This window comes from Penaeus monodon, chromosome 34 (assembly GCF_015228065.2).
Source record: "Penaeus monodon isolate SGIC_2016 chromosome 34, NSTDA_Pmon_1, whole genome shotgun sequence".
Taxonomy (NCBI): domain Eukaryota; kingdom Metazoa; phylum Arthropoda; class Malacostraca; order Decapoda; family Penaeidae; genus Penaeus; species Penaeus monodon.
Window position 1 is genome coordinate 2,546,439 of NC_051419.1, and position 569 is coordinate 2,547,007.

Genomic DNA, 569 nt, shown 5'->3' on the forward strand with positions numbered 1-569 from the left:
CAAAAAACTAATAATCATAAAAATAACAAAGAAATATCCACTTTTTTCACTGAAACCTTGACTCCGAGAGCGAATTCGGCCTCTTTCCTCCCGCGGGTCAAGGGGTCTCCTCAGCCGGTAATTACGAAACGGAAAGCGTCTCCACCTTTTCTCGCCGATGAAAAGGTGGAGCAGGTGTGAGGCGGAGGAGGTAGGAGGGGAGAGGGGGGCGATGAGGGGAAAGGGGAGGGAGAGGGGGGGAGGAGGTAAGGCGGGTGAGATGAGGGGGAGGGGGAGGGGGTAGAGGAAGGGGAGGAGGTAGGGGGGTTGTGAGACGAAGGAAAGGGAGAAGGGTGGAGGATGGGGCATAGAGGGGGAAAGAGAAAGGGGGGGAGGTAAGAAGAGGGGAAGGAGGGTAGAGAAGATGGAAGGAAAGGTAAGGTTAGGTAGGGAGGGATGGAGGGGGGGGGGTGAAGGAGGGGAGATAAGCACAAAGGACTTGCTGTAGGCCTAACGCTGGCCTCAAGCCCCCCCCCCTCCCTCCTCTCCCTTCTCTCTTAACTTTCCCGTTCTATAGGGTCTTCCATCAA